Source organism: Nicotiana tabacum, chromosome 4 (assembly GCF_000715075.1).
Source record: "Nicotiana tabacum cultivar K326 chromosome 4, ASM71507v2, whole genome shotgun sequence".
Lineage (NCBI taxonomy): Eukaryota > Viridiplantae > Streptophyta > Magnoliopsida > Solanales > Solanaceae > Nicotiana > Nicotiana tabacum.
Genome location: NC_134083.1, coordinates 25,355,893 through 25,374,108, shown reverse-complemented (window position 1 = coordinate 25,374,108; position 18,216 = coordinate 25,355,893).

Sequence of the window (18,216 nt, the reverse complement as noted above, 5' to 3'; positions counted from 1 at the left end):
TGCGACATGTTGTGTCAAACCTTATAAACCTAAATCCAAGCAAGTTTCAAGGCTTACTTGCTATGGCGTTTAGTTTGGCCGGCTATGCCCGTGTATGCACATCTCTAAGTTGAATATCTCCTTGGCCAAGTTTCAAGGCTTACTTGCCAAACACCCCCTTTTTAATTGGATTTTTTTTTTTGGTAACATCAAATTTCATTATTTTCTTAGCATTTCAACAAACAAATGGTTCCCTGTTTTCTTCTGCCAGTTTGCACATAACATACTTTTTATTAGATTTTTACTTAGCATTATTAATTTACTCCAACTAAAGAAATTATCATTTAATTAATTGTCTTTTCATAATTATTTACAAATAGTGATAAATAAATATTCCTTAATCACAAAAATTAAATAGAAAAAAATCCCCATTACCTTTTCGGCCGCATCCCCTCCCCTCTTATATAAACCCTAATCATCACACGCATCTCTCACTTCCCTTCACTCCCTTATTATTCTCCATATTTCGGTGCCTTCTCGAGTACAAGAGCTTCAGCAACAACAATAACCCAGTAGAATCCCATTAATAGGGTCTGGGGAGGGTAGTGTGTACGTAGACCTTACCCCTATCCCAAAGGAGTAGAGAGAATGTTTCCGAAAGACCCTCGGCTCAAGAAACAAAAAGACAAAATGACAAGAGGAGACAACATTAGTATCACCACAACAATCATAGAAAAAATAGGAACAAAATGAAATGCAGAAGAAAGATGCAAAGCAAAAACGATAGCTAGTAAATAGGACATGCACTGAAAAGCGAAGTAGTAAAACACAACATTGTCACTAGCTACCCTAGACAAAAACCCTACGTGGTCAGTCCCACAATGGTACGAAGTAAGTCAAGACTCAACTACATCCTAACCTACAACTCTAATACTCGACCTCCACATCTTCCTATCAAGTGTCATGTCCTTGGAAATCTGGAGCCTCGCCATATCCTGTCTGATCACCTCTCCCCAATACTTCTTAGGCCGCCCTCTACCTCTTCTCGTGCCCTCCACAACCAGCCGCTCACACCTCCGTACCGGAGCATCTAGGCTTCTCCTTTGAACATGTCCGAACCATCTAAGCCTCGCTTCCCGCATCTTGTCATCAATGGGAGCCACGTACACCTTCTCCCGAATAACATCATTCCTAATCTTATCTATCCTAGTGTGCCCACACATCCACCTCAACATCCTCATTTCTGCTACTTTCATCTTCTGGATATGTGAGTTCTTAACGGGCCAACACTCAGCCCCATACAACATGGCTGGTCTAACCACCGCTTTATAGAACTTACCTTTGAGTATTGGTGGCACTCTCTTGTCACACAGGACTCTAGATGCTAACCTCCACTTCATCCATCCTACCCCAATACGGTGTGTGACATCCTCGTCGATCTCCCCTCCCCCCTGGATAACCGAACCAAGGTACTTGAAGCTGCCTCTACTCGGGATAACCTGTGATTCAAGCCTCACATCCACACCCACTTCCCCTGGCTCAGCGTTGAATTTACACTCTAGGTATTCCGTCTTCGTCCTGCTCAACTTGAAACCCTTAGACTCAAGAGCCTGTCTCTAAACCTCTAGCCTCTTGTTAACACCGACTCGCGACTCATCAATCAGAACTATGTCATTGGCAAATAGCATGCTCCATGGCACCTCCCCTTGAATATGGTGTGTTAACGCGTCGATCACGAGGGCGAATAAGAACGGACTGAGCGCAGAACCTTGTTGTAACCCCATTACAACCGAAAACTGCTCAGAGTCGCCTCATACTGTCCTAACCCGAGTCTTAGCCCCATCATACATGTCCTTAATCGCCATAATGTAGGGAACCGATATACCTTTTGCCTCCAGGCATCTCCAGAGAACTTCTCTAGAAATCTTGTCATACGCTTTCTCTAGGTCAATAAAGACCATGTGCAGATCCTTCTTCCTCTCTCTGTACAGTTCCACCAACCTCCTAACAAGGTATATAGCTTCTGTAGTCGAACGACCCGGCATGAACCCAAACTGGTGGTCGGATACAGACATTGTCATCCTTACCCTCACTTCAACCACCATCTCCCACACTTTTATGGTATGACTCAGTAATTTGATACCCCTATAATTGTTACAACTCTGGATATCACCTTTGTTCTTATACAATGGGACCACCATACTCCACCTTCACTCATCCGACATCCTGTTCGCCTTAAAAATAACATTAAACAACCTAGTCAACCACTCCAAACCTGCTCTCCCCACACACTTCCAAAATTTCACCAGAATTTCGTCTGGCCCGGTCGCCCCTACTCATCTTACGCATAGCTCCCACGACCTCATCAACCTCGATACACCTGCAGTACCCAAAGTCACGGTGACTCTCGGAATGCTCCGATTCGCCTAGCACAATATCCTGATCCCCTTCTTCATTCAGAAGTTTATAAAAGTAAGTCTGCCATCTCCTCTTAATCTGGGCATCTTCCATTAATACTCTACCATCTTCGTCCTTGATGCATCTCACTTGGTCCAAATCCCGAGCCTTCCTCTCTCTCAACTTGGCCAGCAGGAATAACTTCTTCTCCCCGCCTTTTTTCCCCAGTTCCTCGTACATACGACCATATACAGCAGTCTTAGCCTCTGTGACCGCCAGCTTAGCCTCCTTCCTAGTTGTCTTATACCTCTCCATGCATGCTCGCCTCTCCTTCTCATCTATGCTCCCCACTAACTTCAGGTACGCCACCTTCTTAGTTTCCACTTTACCTTGAACCACTTCATTCCACCACCAGTCTCCTTTGTGCCCACTAGAGATGCCCGTCGAGACTCCTAACACCTCTCTCGCAACCTCCCTAATACAGTCTGTTGTCGCTGACTACATAGTGCTCGCGTCACCGCTGCTCTTCCAAGCTCCTATAGCCGACAACCGCCCTTCCAACTCTTGGTCTTTATCCTAGTTAAGGCTCCCCACCTGATTCTCGGACTTCCTCGAGTAGACTTTTTCCTCCTCTTTAACATAATACCAACGTCCATCACCAAGAGCCTATGTTGCGTCGCGAGTATCTCACCCGGAATCACCTTGCAATCCTTGCACATTCCTCTGTCACCTCTCCTAAGGAGAAGATAGTCAATTTGAGTCTTCGCCGCCGCATTTTGAAAAGTAACCAAATGCCTCTCCCTCTTTGGAAAGCTAGAGTTCACAATCACCAACCCAAAAGCCTTAGCGAAGTCCAACAACGATGTACCTCCTCCGTTCCTCTCCCCAAAACCTAAGCCTCCATGCACCTGCAGTCGACCCAATATGCCCATTGAAATCCCCTCTTATGAATAGCTTCTAAGTAGGCAGAACCTGGCGCACAATCTTATCTAACCCCTCCCAGAAGCGTCGTTTAACCTCTTTATCTAGGCCCACATGTGGCGCATAGGCGCTAACGATATTTAGGGTGCACTCTCCAACCACCAACTTAATAATCATCAATCTATCATTCACTCGTCTAACCTCGACCACAGACTCTCTAAGTTCCCTATCCACCAAGATGCCCACTCCATTCTTACCTTTCTGGACTCCTGAGTACCAAAGTTTATACCCGTCCGCGTCCTTCGCCCTCGACCCTACCCACCTAGTCTCTTGGACACACGCTATATTGATCCTCCTTTTCTGGAGGATCTTCGCCAACTCTATAGACTTACCCGTCAATGTACCTACGTTTCATGACCCAATTCTCAACCTACAGATACCCTTGTTCCCTTTAGCTCCCTTGCCTCCCGCCCCACCCCCTAACCCCTGCCCTACCTCCCGCGCCACCCCCCGTTTCCCCCGAGGATATGACCTCACTCGACCATCCCAGACCACAGCCACTATACCTATGGCAGAGTAAGGGGAATCACTATCACGCACAATATAACATACCAAACCAGAAGAAGACAAGTTGCAACTACAGGCACACTAATACGGTGAATAAAATAATACGAACTAAGTTGACAATAATTTAACTAACACAACAAAGGAAAATTAGAAAACGGGAGGTACCAACTCACACGAGTCTAATATTAAAAAATAGTAAATTTTAAGCAAGAACAATAGAACCTGAAATCACAACGAGTGCTGAGAAAGGTGTTGTCCACAGCAGCTATGTTTTGGAAGTTCTCGCCTGCTTCGCCGAGGCTCACTGGAAAATAGTCTCCGCCGCCGCTAGGCTAGGCCAGTGCGCTAGAAAATAGGGGAACGAGGTGGAAGAGACGAGGTATAAGGGAGAGAAAGAAGGGAGAAAAAGGAAAGGGAAGAGGGAGGGGAGATCTGGGGAGCAAAAAGGGGGACAAGAAAACAAGAAAGAAAGGGAGGGGGAAAGGGAAGTAACGGGAAGAAGGAGAAAGCAGGAGAGAGAGAGAGAGAGAGAGAGAGGAAAAGAAGACAAGGGGTGGGGTGGGATGGGGGTCGGGGGTCTTACCTGGTCCGCTGGAGGTCCGGTGATTTAGAGTGAAAGAGATGTGTGAATACAGAAAGAGAAAGAGAAAGACAAGAGCTTCAACAATATATAAAAGTTCTTGAAGAAGGAATCAACGACAAGAGGGAGTTGCTCAGATGGTTATCACCCTTCACCTACAACCCCATGGTCGTGGGTTTGAGTCACCAAATGAACAATAGCTCCAACAAAAGGGGGATCAAAGGAGAATCAAAGGGAAGAGGAATCTAAAATAAAAAGAAGGATTCTACAATAATTCTAGCAAAAGAGCATTATTAAGACAATTGAATGGGATTGTTATATAAATAGTCGACTAGATTCAATATTTACTTTTTTTGCCGGTATACATAGATTATATATATATACACACACATCATTCCTCTATTTTTAGTTTGAGAGATTAGGTGGGAAACCATTTAAGTTAATTCTGTTAGTATTATGTATTCGAAAATATATTCAAAAATTAAAAAAAAACAATATAAAACCAGAATGTAGAAGAATAAAATTGTTCCGAGTCCACTGAATTCACATTATTTTCTTAAGGAACTTAATCCCCTCCTTAGTACCCGAGGTTTAGGATTATTTCTTCTCAGGATAGAACAGATTACCAACACTGGTGTAGCGGTACTTCAAACCCCAGTGACAACGAATGCAAAGAACAATAGTAAATCATACTTACACTACTTTCTTTTCTGTTAAAACAATGCAGAAAGAAGAAGGAGAAATCGAAATTTTCGTAAGAAAAATCTGAGGGAGAGTTTATGTATTTATAGCCAAAAAACGTTGGATTATACTGAAGAGTTACAACTCTTCATGTAAGGTTGCAATTAAAATGACCATTTATGCAAACCGACAAATTCAAATTATAACGGGAAAATTAAAACGGAGGAAAATTGAATTACCGTTATAGAAACGGTCTAATTTGGATTAATTAATATTGCGTTAATATTAACAAATAAATTTGGTCCAAAAAATTAATCAATCAATCAAATCCGAGTGACGACGGCGCGAGGCTTGCCTTCTTCTCAACTCTTTAAGAGCTAGAAGAAATACAATTGTATATATACCCATCAAAACTCTCTTCCTCCTCCAATATGGGACAATGTCCCTTTGTCAAAGAGGAAAATTCAAAAAAATTTATTTTTCCTCCATTTCCCATTCACTCTATTTTAAGCTCTAAGAAGCTTAAACCCAACAAATTCTTCTAAGTGAAATCCCTTAATTGAAAGCGTTAATCCCTTAATTAAAGGCGTTTAACTTAATATCTTACTTGAGTATATATAAATTGTAAAAGAAATTCAATTAGTTTTGGTAATTAGCAAATTTTAGTAAAATCAGATAAAATAATTTGTAATTTCATATTTATAATTTAATATATATATATATATATATATATATATATATATATATATATATATATATATATATATATATAAACTAAACGTCCAGATTGACACGATAATAAACTAATATAATAGTGTGGAAGAGCTGGTTGTTCATGAAAAATGAATCAAACCGATTAAAAAATTCAATATTTTTTTTGTTTGATTTCGTTTTGATTTTTAATTTTGACTAGCAAGATTTGATTTGGTTTTGATTTTACGCAAAAAATAACAGACAAAAATTAAACCAAACCGACTATAGAACTACCTATTTAAAAATTATAATTACACATGTATATGTATATTTTCTATATAAAAATTTAAAATTTTACGATACATATCAATCGTTCTACTTTTGGTTTGTAGTCTAGTTCTTTGTTTTTATATTAATCTAGTATAAATACAACACTGAGTTGGTTGCCTACTCCATTTGAATGAAGTTTGATTTGAAATTTCCTCAAACTATTACTCATTTTGGTTCCAAATATTAATCGTTTTGGCAAACTGGATTTATTTCAAAGTATTTGATGTTTGAAGAAAATAGGAAGCATTTATTCTTCATCCTTTTCAATCTAGATAACATATTTCATTTATCGAGAGTCAATGATAATATTCTATAATTACGTATTTTAGTCGCTTATTACACTCTAATTTACTGCACTTTAATTGAGTTTGAGCTTTAATCGCTAGTGTTTTGCACTAATTGTGTGTTTTATGCCTTGTAGGAGTGATTTCGAGCTATGTAGATGTTATGGAATGAATTTAAGTGATTTGGAGCTTTGAAATCTGAGTAAAAGTCCAAGGAATTAATCCGGGATCGTGTTCGGGGATCAACGGATGACAGTTTAGAACGAACGAAGAATCGAGTAGGTATATTGTGCATTGTCTAGTAAAATGCACATAACTTTTCGCTCCGAACTTCATTTGGGATCCACAATATATGGTTAGAAAGCTAGTTCAAAGGGCTACAACTGTCATGTTTTATATTTTTCTAACTTCCAAACAGAACAGGGTAAAACATTCACGGCAAGTGCGCGGCCGCACACTGGCTGCGCATGTGAGGCAGAAACTGGCCAAAATGTGCGGTCGATGCACGGTTGATGCGCGGCCGCGCACGTTCTGTCCGGAAAAAGTGTCCTTTTTCGCGTAAGAGAAGGTATAATTGTTTGGGCCCGACCCTACTTGGTATATATAGCTAATTTGTTATCTAGGGTTTTGATGGAACCTCTTGGAGGATGAATTCTTGTTATATTTTTAATATAATTTAACCCTTGAATTTGTCTATTTGTTCAACTACGTGCTTATTTCAATTGATTGAATGGCCATCGATTGACTGTGCCTATTTATTATGTGTTGCTTAAGAAAGGATACATATTTAGGTGGTTGTTGAACAACATCACTCCTAACGTATGTGAGAAATCAATACAGCGGGTTTAAAGGTAGGTTTAGAAATAACAAAGCCTTGACGTGGTCATAATGAGCGGTTAGATAAAGCCAACTAGCATAGTTCGAGAGAATATGTCTAGTAAGTTGTTGTAGTTGCTCGAGAGAGAATTACGGTATCTAAAGTGCTCACGATCAGTAGAGAATACATAGGCGAAATTGTAGGGAACATAGCGGGAAGAATTCCAACATTTGGGGAAATCATAACTCTAGACCTCCTAAATTTAATCACCAACCCTTAGTATCTTTAGTTGTTAATTTACTGCTTTAGTTTCTTAGTTAATTAGTTAGATATAAGAATTTTAATATTTATAACTTAGAAATCTATTCGAGCTTGTCTTCTTAGCGATATTGAACAATTATGGCGAAACTTTAGTTCTCTGTGAGATTCGACTCCGGACTCTTAGACCTGATTATATTTGTAGCGACTGCTTATTCTTTTTAGGATTAGAGTTGGGCGTGATCAAATTTTGGCACCGTTGACGGGGAACTAACGGTGTAGCTGTAGGTGTACATATTTCTAGGTTGTAAGTTTGAACTTTTATTTTTATTTTCTTGTATTTGATTATTTTTTAAATTTTTTTTTTTTACTTGAGAGACATGGAATCTTGGAATTATGAGAGTTTTGATGTTGGTAATTCTACTTTTGATACTCCTTATGCATATTTTGGAGAAAACCACCCATTGAAAAAATATCAAAATATTTCCGAGAGCGAGTTATGTGCACCAACTCAATCTTATGTGTGGAATATGTGTGATATGTGTGGTGGTCAAGATGGTCACTTTCATGGTTATGCTTATATGTCTTATTCTTCCCCAACCCCTTACTTTGATGGTTCGTCATTTTCTTATGAAGTTAATAGGAACAAAAAACCCAGGAAAGCTGACCTGAAGGAGATCAAAGATATGTTAAAGTGCCTTCTGGAACAAAATTATGAGAAACAACTGCAGATAGAAAGGCAAGAGGCAACTATTCGCAACTTGGAGGCTCAAGTGAGTCAAGTGGTTGAAGCTTTTAATGCTCAGCAAGGCAATTTTGTGGATAGTAGCCAAAAGGAGCATGTATTAGATGCAGAAAGCGAGGTGCTAACAGAGGAGATCAGAGTAGAACACCAACAATCAATAGAACTAGATTTTGAGGATGTCGATGTTGTAGAAGAGCTACTAGAGCCAACCAAGGACTTTGATGATACATATTTAGCTGACTCTAGTGTCATTGGTGTTGAGGATGTAGACAGTCTCAATGTCCATGTAGGTGTTGAGGATGTAGACAGTCTCAATGTCCATGTAGTTGAGCGCATTGGTCCACACTCCAAGTATTTTTTTCACATTGTGTTTGGATGATGATATAGAAATAGAGTCATCCGAGCCACTTGAGGAGTCAAGGAATGAAGAACAAGGTGCCTACATTCTGGAATTTTTCTTGCCAGAAAGTCAGAATTACACACCTCACTAAAGGCCAAGAAGTGCAGAATACTACATTATTTTCTTGGGCCAGTTAGATTCGTTCCACCACCCCAGGAGCATAATCATTAGCTTGAATCAAAACTTGGGGTTCAATTCATAAGCTCGAGGTGGAGGCAAAAAGTAGTTCATGTCGTGCCGCGACGTTAAATCAAGCGCTTGTTGGGAGGCAACCCAGCTTTACTTTTTTTATTATTATTATTGTATTATTCTTGTAGTGTCGATTTTTGATTTGTTTTAGGAGCATGGAAAGCAAAGCCATTGGAAGGATGCAACAGCAAACCAGATGGTTGGAACTAAGTGTGAGGTACCCGCACGAAGGACCAGACCTGGGAGAAGTCTGAGTACCCCATGAGATGCTAGTGCTTCGGCTTTTGGCATACCAGGGAGTTTCTTTTACCCTCTTGTATGTATGGGTGTGCATTGGGGATAATGCACAATTTTAAGTGTGGGATGAGGAGATTGTCTGGGTGACTTTCAATGCTATTTTAGTTGTGTTAGTTTAATTGAATAAATTTTTTTTTACAAAAATAGAAAAGATTGGACTTTTCCCGACGATGAATCTATTAGACAATTTTCTTGAGGGATTTAAGTCGAAAAGAAAAAGACAAAAAGATTTTCTTTTGTTAGGTAGTGTAGCAATTCCCCCTTGGTTTTTTTTGTGCCGCGGTTCTTTTTCAAGAGTTTTGTTTGAAACGGGTGTAGTTAGTTTTATTTTTTTAGGAATAGGAGCCATTGTGTTGTGTTTTGAATTGAAGCAATATCTCTTGACTTTGTTATGCCTTGAGAATAGTGAGTACTTTGGGTGTGACGCTTAGGCTCAGTTTTTTACTCTTGTATAAGTACCTTAAATTATATATTTTAAATTTGCTTAACTGCTTTGACTATAGTGTCTTGATGAATCCAATCCTGAGTGAGTTATGTGCCATGTGTGTGTGAGGTTTGGGTGTTATTTTGTACATTGCATTTGATGCCTAGAACTTGCCTCGTATGTTTGCAAAGCGAAATAGTAGATTTGTTCAGTCTTGGAAGTGATATAGGCGTTTCTTTGTTGAGCCAGATATGTATATTTTACCCGCCTAATTGTTATGTATCGTAGTTAACCCCTTTGAGCCTGTAATCCTGTATCTTTGGCAACCACATTACAAGCCTTACCCATTTGTTTGAATTAACCATCTATTTGAACCTTCTAACCTCTCATGAGTACTTGAATTGTTATGAACTGTGTAAAAGTTAAAGTGTGGGGTGGTTGGTTTGGCTTTTGAGTGGAAATAATGAAATAAGGAGAAATGTGCACTGTTTTGAAAAAGTAAGAGCCACTTGAATTGAAAAAGAAAGAAAAGGAAAAAATAGTTTTATTGTTGTGAAAAAAATATTCCTTGATAAGTGGTGACTCTTGATGTAATTGTACTTAAAGAAGTATGGGGTAATATACATTGATGTGAAGGTGGAGTTTGGTTTGACATAAGTATGGGGTTTGAATGTTAAAGTATATGTATTAAAGTGCTTAGGGAGGTGTAGTCACTTTTATATCTAAATGTATCCTACCCGTCCCGCAGCCTACATTACAACCAAATAAAGTCCTACTTGATCCGAGTCTGAATGAGCTCGATTAGTAGAGTAGTACACTACGGACAAGCCTATGGTGCATCTTTTGTGGCATATGAATGTTATTTCTGAGAGTGAGTGAATTATTTCTATCTTGAGTTCCTAAGTGTTCTTAAATTTTATTGTGTGGAACTACTCTCTTTTGTTGTGTGAGGGCACTTGATTATGTCAGTGACCTCTATGTTAGAGTAAGTGGGTGAGTTGTGAATAATGCATGGTACTTGTAAGTCAAATCTTGAGGTGAAGATGTTACGCTTTTATGCTTATACTTGGTGTGATGAATTAGGAGAATTGTTTAAAAATGTCGTATATATATGAAGAGTAGTTTGATTACTCGAGGACGAGCAATGGTTTAAGTGTAGGGTGTTGATGATAGGCTATAATTACGTATTTTAGTCGCTTATTACACTCTAATTTACTGCACTTTAATTGAGTTTGAGCTTTGATCGCTACTGTTTTGCACTAATTGTGTGTTTTATGCCTTGTAGGAGTGATTCCGAGCTATGTAGATGTTATAGAATGAATTTAAGTGATTTGGAGCTTTAAAATCTGAGTAAAAGCCTAAGGAATTAATCCGGGATCGTGTTTGGGGATCAACGGATGACAGTTTAGAACGAACGAAGAATCGAGTAGGCATATTGTACACTGTCTAGTAAATTGCACATAACTTTTCGCTCACAACTCCATTTGGGCTCCACAATATATGGTTGGAAAGCTAGTTCAAAGGCTACAACTTTCATGTTTTACGTTTTTCCAAATTCCAAACACAACAGGGTGTCACGCCCCTTTTCTACTCCCAAAAAGATATTGTATGTTATTGATTGTGGGTTAAAGAATTTTTTCAATTAAAGTGACAAACTTGAGTAGGGATTATTTTATTGTTCAGAGTCACCACTTGAAATTAATTTTTGGGTATTCCAAGTCAACTTTTATTTAAATCCCTAGTCAAAGGAAGGTTTGACTCTATTATTATTGGTCTGCAAAAATAAAGTTGAGGTAAGAAATTCTGTTGACCGGGGAGAAGGCGTAAGGCATGCCCCGAGTCCCGTAGTTCTAGCACGGTCGCTTTATTGACTTAAAACTTGGCTTGAATTAATTTTGGACAAACTATAATTTATATGATTTTCATGTTTTACTTATCCGTTTTTATCTCTTGATTACTAGAATTATTAAACAAAATAATTTGGATAATATTACGTTGTCATAACTACGCTACGCAAGCGAATGCGTGATCAAATAACAAAATTAATTAACTTATCATAATTGCGCCTCGCTAGCGAATCTGAAATCATGACAATCAATTATTTGTAGTACTTTTGAGAAATTACTACATTTGAGAAAACTTAATTTTCTGAAAATTATTAAAAGTCAACTATGGCGCCACGCAAGCGAATCCACGAATTTAGCAAAGAATTAACTAAAACTAATGGGTATGGTATGAGGTTATTGAACTAATTTATTGAATATTAAACATCACGCTACGCAAGCGATTCCGTGAAGTTGAAGCACGCCTACTAATTGCCTAGCGTTTAAATCAATTACTAAGGCGATTAAATTGTAAAGTTATTTTAATAAAAAAAAAAATCTGATTTATTGAGATTAATTGACTAATAAAATATAAATAAAAATTGGGCCAACTTGTTATTTTAAAGAGTGGGCAGCCATCCAGCAACTTTTGGGAAGAAATGGGCAAATGAACTTTAAAGGCATTGGGCCTGCTAGGTGTTATATTCTTCTTGGGCTTAGCTGAAATTATTATGTGAATGAGCCTAACAAGTATTAGGAAATCTGGCCCAAAGTCCAATTAAAATAAAATTCAGCCCAAGATCAATTCATTAAAAATTTTAAAGGTACAAAAAAAAAATTAACTTGGATACAATCCAATTTAGACCCAATCCTCCTGTAATGAACTCGTTCCTTGGAGCAGAGAAAGACATTTGTAGGGAAGAAAACATATTTCCTAAGTATTGAATTCTTTGAGAAATCCATTAAACTTCTAAACTAGGAAAAGATTATTTTAAAACTTTTGGTCAATGTTTTGCACCGAAACTAATTTGCTGCAAAATATTTCTAAAAAAACTTACTTTGGCTAGATTATGCTTATTGGCAAATAAAATTAGGTCTTTTCTTTTTGCAAAAATAACCAACCTTGTTTCCGATTATTTTATTCTTTTTTCGACATCTTAAAGAAGATAACAGATCCAAAAGGGGAAGTAAGTTAAACCTTTCATCTGACTACTACACACTTTGAACGCATGGCACTTGGAGAATATAATAGCCTATAGAAGGAACTTGATAATACTAAGTTTAACACTTCAAAATACATTACTATTGCCATCTTCATATATTTGGCCGTATTTAAAAAATATTACATAACACAAACACATCACTTAAAGAACATGAAAACCCTTCTTGGATTAACGAAGTATTTTTCTCATTAATACAAGGTTATAGTGAATTTATTACGCATGCTTACATACAAACTATACAAGAAACAGAATATTGTTAAGTTTATAATAAATTGAAAAGAACTCAAATAGCTTCATTTCTATTCATTGTTGACCCCAAAAAATTACAGTACCATATGAGGGAATACCTGGATAACAAAAAAGCAAAAGATCAGTGATGAATGAATAGAAATTCCAGCAACAGTAACAACAGCCATTCAGTGTGAGAAACAGCGCAGAAAATCCCGTGAAGACACTTGAAACTAGTAACTAACAATCTCAAAACTTAGCCAAACGATTGCTTTATTTTCTTAATGATTTTGCACTGTATGAGTCACTCACAAAGCTCACAAATTTCAACTTACTAAAATATTCAGCTGCTGATTTTTTGTTCAAAGATATGTGTGTTCAAACAACTCTAAAGATGTGTCCCAGTGTAAGATAGAGTGTGAGCCCCTTTTATAGGAGAAGAGCATCCCTTTAAATAGGCAAATAAATCAGATTTTTTGGACAGATTTTGGTTCACTAAAAGTCTATCCAAAAGACTGACTTTGTGTGCTAAACACTATTCAAAAGCTGTCAAAAAGTATTGTATTTGTCACCACCCAATGACTTTTGAGTTTTGTACTCTAAAGTCTTTGCACAGTAAAAACAACCAAATTTGTACTATTCCATCTTTAATTTCAGCTTTATCAACACAAAATTCAAATACTCAAATCCAATAAAAACAAATTCACTAAGCACTTGAAACTTTTATCATAAACTATCACGACTAAGCGAATAGCTATTTCAAAACTAATGAATAAACTAATTATCAGTGATTAATAACTATGAATGACTAAGCTAACATAGATTAAACACAACTAATAATAAAAATATAAATAATATAAATAATAATAATAAAAATAAATAAATAAATAAAATCATAAATTATGCTAGACATAAACTAAATACAATACAATTAGAAAAAATAGACAAAGGAAATGAGAATAGGGGTATACCAAAGAGGGCGTTCGGGGTGGTCGCCGGAATTTGGCCGAATTTTTAGTTGCTAGATTTTCGGGATGGAATTGACATCAATAGGTAGGTCTTGATGAGCTATATCCGTTAGTGTAGGTATTGTGGGGTGGTAGTGGCCGGAACTTCAAGATTTTGGAAAAAAAGTGGCGGCTAAAGTTTCCTAGATCTAAAATTCAAGGAGTTTGAAGTGGTTTTGAAGGATTTGGTTTGGAGATATGGAAAGAGGAGGTTGTGGAGATTACATGGTGTGAGTTTGGCCGCCGCCGGTGGGCGATTTCTGGCGGGCGGCAGCGGTGGTGGGGGGCGGATATGGGAGAGAGAAGAGAGAGAGAAGAGAGAGGAAGAAGAAAAGAATTATGGGGGAAATGAGGGAATTTTTCATATTTTTGAGGTTTTAAATACCTCTTGAGAGATCAAATATAGACCATTAGATCAAGGGATGATCAATGGGTGAGATTTGATCTTGAGTCACTTAATGAAACGACGTAGTTTTGAGGCAAAACTATGCCGTTTCAGACCCTTTCAAGGGCAGCCCCTTATCTTGCACTTTTGGCCACTTTCTCTTTCAAATTTAGCCCAATTTCTTCCTTAATCCTACTTATTAAACTAAATTTACACAAATAAATAAATTAATTAAGTAACATATTCAAATGATCAATTAACTAGATTAATTCACCAATTGAATAGTTAGTTAATTCCTAAAATGCACAAATGAAGAAAGAACTATTTTTTGGTATTTTTATTATAGGAAATATGCAATCAAAGACACAAAAATTGGGAAAAATAATTAAAGTAGCAAAACATTAATGACTTTAGGAGGTGTTAAAACAGTGCAAAAATTAGGTATTCACAGCTACCCCTCTTTGCTCGAGAACATGAAGAGTTTTTGTGCAAAGAAAAATGAATGTCATGGCTAATTCTTGCTCACATATCACTCCAATGAAAGCATTTTTTGAAAAATGGTGATCGAACCCTGCTTCCGAGGTTGCCTACATATCCTTATTTAGAGGAATCAAGTCAATGTAGTTCTGGGAAATTTCGGTGGTTGGGACTACCGAACACTAGATTTAAGACTGTTGTTATTGTTGTTGTTGTTACTGTTACTGTTACTTGCTACTTACATCAAAAGGAAAAGAGAAGAGAACTACATATGTCTGCAAACTAAGAGTTACAAAATTCCTAATCTATGTGTCTTGTGGAGTCAAATCTTGATTCTTGACCCGCTCACTTGTGTTGGCCTTAGACTGGATCTTGATACTCTTTGAAGAAAAGATTATGGCTTATTCTCGGTCACTCGCCTTCCTGATTCGAAATTGAGAAGATGAATCTTGAGATGATGGGTCGGTGACACATTTTCAAAATTAACTCCAACTATCTTGTGATCGAAAGATTTCTTTCTTCTGATGAGAAACTGAAACCGCAAGCTTTAATCATCACAACATGTGCTCTATGGAAGGGCCTGCAAATGCATCAAAAACAAATAAAACGAACAAAATTTTCTACCCCAGTTTGGCATTGAGAAAATTTTGCGAGTTATTGGGTAAAGCTGCAGATCAGCTTATTTTATTTGAAAGATGCAAAAATGAAACTAAAGGCTCCAAAAAGGATGTTCTTATCTTAGGTATAAAATTGATATAACTTGGACTTAGGAGGTGCGTGTCCTATGGGTAGTATTGGAATGACTGTGAAATTAAAGGACTCGAATTAGGAATTGTGTCTCCTTGAAATAATGACTCATATTAGGGAGTGCATCTCCTATTAGAATGAACACAGTTGACTCAAGCTAGGAAGTGTGTCTCATACGAGTGAGGTTGAAGGACTTGGACTAGGAAGTGCGTCTTCTAGGATTGGTGGTTTGGATTAGGAAGTGTGTCTCCAATTGGAATGACTCAAGCTAGGAAGTGTGTCTCCTACGAGTGAGGTTGAAAGACTTGGACTGGAAAGTGCATCTCCTAGGATTGGTAGTTTGGATTAGGAAGTGTGTCTCCAATTGGAATGACTCAAACTAGGAAGTGTGTCTCCTACGAATGAGGTTGAAGGCTTGTACTGGGAAGTGCGTCTCCTAAGGTTAATGGTTAAGATTAGGAAGTGCGCCTCCTATTGGAATGGCTCAAAACTAGGAAGTGTGTCTCCTATAAATGAGGTTGAAAGGTTTGGACTAGGAAGTGCGTCTCCTAGGATTGATAGTTCTGATTAGGAAGTGCGTCTCCTATTGGAATGGCTCAAACTAGGAAGTGCATCTCCTACGAATGAGGTTGCAAGGTTTGGACTAGGAAGTGCGTCTCCTAGGATTAGTGGTTTGGATTAGGAGGTGTGTCTCTTATTGGAATGACTCAAACTAGGAAGTGTGTCTCCTACGAATGAGGTTGAAGGACTTGGACTCAGAAGTGCGTCTCCTAGGATTGGTGGTTTGGATTAGGAAGTGCGTCTCCTATTTGAATGACTCAAACTAGGAAGTGTGTCTCCTACAAATGAGGTTGAAAGACTCGGCCTAGGAAGTGCGTCTCCTAGGATTAATAGTTCATATTAGGAAGTATGTCTCCTATTGGAATGACTCAAACTAGGAAGTGTGTCTCTTACGAGTGAGGTTGAAAGACTTGGACTAGGAAGTGCTTCTCCTAGGATTGGTGGTACAGATTAGGAAGTGCGTCTCCTATTGGAATCACTCAAACTAGGAAATGCGTCTCCTACGAGTGAGGTTGAAAGACTTGGAGGGAATGTAACCGGGGGTTGGCGCCCTGTATCACTGAGAAAGAATGTAACCAGGGGTTGGCGCCCTGTATCACTAAGAAAGAATATAACCAGGGGTTGGCGCCCTGTATCACTAAGGGGGAATATAATCAAGGGTTGGCTCCCAAACTAGGAAGTACGTCTCCTACGAGTGAGATTGAATTGCTTGGACTAGGAAGTGTGTCTCCTAGGATTGATAGTCCTGATCAGGAAGTGCGTCTCCTATTGGAATAACTCAAACTAGGAAGTGTGTCTCCTACGGATGAGGTTGAAGGACTTAGAGGGAATGTAACCAGGGGTTGGCACCCTGTATCACTGAGAAAGAATGTAACCAGGGGTTGGCGCCTTGTATCACTGAGAAAGAATATAACTAGGGGTTGGCGCCCTGTATCACTAAGAAAGAATGTAACCAGAGGTTGGCTCCCTGTATCACTAAGGGGGTATATAATCAAGGGTTGGCGCCCAAACTTAGAAGTGCATCTCCTACGAGTGAGGTTGAATGGCTTGGACTAGGAAGTGCATCTCCTAGGATTGATAGTCCTAATCAGGAAGTGCGTCTCCTATTAGAATAACTCAAACTAGGAAGTGTGTCTCCAACGGATGAGGTTGAAAGGTTTGGACTAGGAAGTGCGTCTCCTAGGCATGATAGTTGATATTAAGAAGTGCGTATCCTATTGGAATAGCTCAAACTAGGAAGTGTGTCTCCTACGAGTGAGGTTGAATGGTTTGGACTAGGAAGTGCGTCTCCTAGGATTGATGGTTAAGATTAGGAAGTACGTCTCCTATTGAAATAAACTCAAACTAGGAAGTGTGTCTCCTACGAGTGAGGTTGAAATACTTTGAGGGAATGTAACCAGGGGTTGGCGCCCTGTATCACTGAGAAAGAATGTAACCAGGGGTTGGCGTCATGTATCACTAAGGGGGAATATAATCAGGGGTTGGTGCCATGTATCAGTGAGAAGGAATATAACCGAGGGTTAGCACCATGTATGACTGCGATAGAATATGGCCAGGAGTTGGTACCATGTATTACTGAGAGGGATGTAATCAGGGGTTAGTACCCTATATTACCGAAGAGGAATATACCAGGGATTGGTACCCTGTATTACTGAAGAAAAATGCAACCAGGGGTTGGTACCCTATTTTACCGAAAGAAATGTAACTAGGGGTTGGTACCATATATTACTGAAAGAAGTGTAACCAGGGGTTGGCACCTTGTATTACTGAAATGAAGTAACCAAGGGTTGGTGCCATGTATTACTGAGGAGAATGTAACCCGGGTTTGGTACCCTGTTTTACCGAAAGAAATGTAACCAGGGTTTGGTACCCTATATTACTGAAAGGAGTGTAACCAGGGGTTGGCACCCTGTATTACTGAAATGAAACCAAGGGTTGATGCCCTGTATTACTGAGGAGAATGTAATCAGGGGTTGGAACCATGTATTACTTAAATGAGTGTAACAAGGGGTTGGCACCCTGTATTACTGAAAGAAGTGTAACCAGGGGTTGGCATCCTGTATTACTAGGAAGAAATGTAACCAGGGGTTGGTACCCTGTATTACTGAAAGGAAATAACTAAAGTATAAGATATCTTGTATGAAAATAGAACCTTAAAAGATTAGTGTACCTTATGTTGTAAAATATAGCTAGGAATTGGTGT